General features: G+C 40.8%; 1 pseudogene; it reads right to left on the reverse strand.

Annotated features, from left to right (window-relative positions):
• Nucleotides 1-238: 238 nt before the first annotated feature.
• On the reverse strand, nucleotides 239-826 carry LOC143593363 (22.0 kDa class IV heat shock protein-like; annotated as a pseudogene).
• Between the last annotated feature and the right edge of the window lie 299 nt (nucleotides 827-1,125).

Genomic DNA, 1,125 nt, shown 5'->3' on the forward strand with positions numbered 1-1,125 from the left:
CTTAACACCGCCAAGCCCTGAGATTTGGGCCGGCCATTTAGTTGGTTTACTGCAAAGTTGACATGTGAAACTTAGAGCAAGTTTGTGGTACCCAGTACCCACCAATGATCAACGGGTAATTTGTTTGATTGTTGGCATTATAAGTTAACACATTTGATTTAAACAATAGTATTGAGGAATTTGATTTAAGACTTAACACAATATACTTTCATTACATTTATTTATTACATTACAATAATCTCACTCAAGGACCAGGTTGACTATTTAACAAAACCCCGAACAGTCATTCAAAGTTCCGACTTGGTCTCTGCCGCAGACACCTGTTCTCCACCACCAATACTCACTAACTTGGACCCCTTAACCATATCAACTTCCCAATAACAACCCTCAAGACGCCATCTTCAAGCCTGGCATCCAAATCCACATTCTCGGGCAACCGGAACTGCCTCCAAAACTTCCCGTACGACCGTTCGCACCGGTGCCAGTGATCAGCCTCCTCCTTCTCCTTCTCTCTCTTCCTCTCGCCACTAACTCTCAAAACCCTATTCTCCTCAACCTCAATCTTCAACTCTTCCTTCTTCATTCCTGGTACGTCCATTGTGATCACGTGACCCTCGCTTGTCTCCTTCCAGTCTACTCTTGCGTTCCATCCCGAATGGAATCTGCTCTAGTTCCTTAAATGGGTTTGTGAATATGTCGGATAATAAACTACTGCTTCCGAGTGGATCCGGATGAGGCTCGAGTAATGATAATAATGATTCGGAGCATTGTGTGGCGATCAAGATAAATAAAAGTGCAGACGCAATAATCGTGCGCATGCTGTATGTTGGTTCTATTATTGTGATTGCTTGATGGTGATGGAGTTTAGTGGTTATATTTTTATATAGGTGGTGATCTGATTTTAGTTTATTTGTGAACAATGTCTTGAATGTTCTGGGAGATGGGAGCTTGTAGAAACAAGAGACCGGTAGAAGATTCGAGGGTAACTCTAGAATATTGTAATGGAAAATTATCAAAATAAACAAGTTTACCAAAATAGAGGTGTCTAATTTATCTAGATCTCTTAAAACATTTAGTTTTTGATTAATAAATAAGTGACACGACAATGACGCCGGCTAAGCCTTA

Source organism: Bidens hawaiensis, unplaced genomic scaffold (genome assembly GCF_021521415.1).
Source record: "Bidens hawaiensis isolate Kalapana, Puna unplaced genomic scaffold, B.hawaiensis_p1.1 tig00041997_1, whole genome shotgun sequence".
NCBI lineage: Eukaryota > Viridiplantae > Streptophyta > Magnoliopsida > Asterales > Asteraceae > Bidens > Bidens hawaiensis.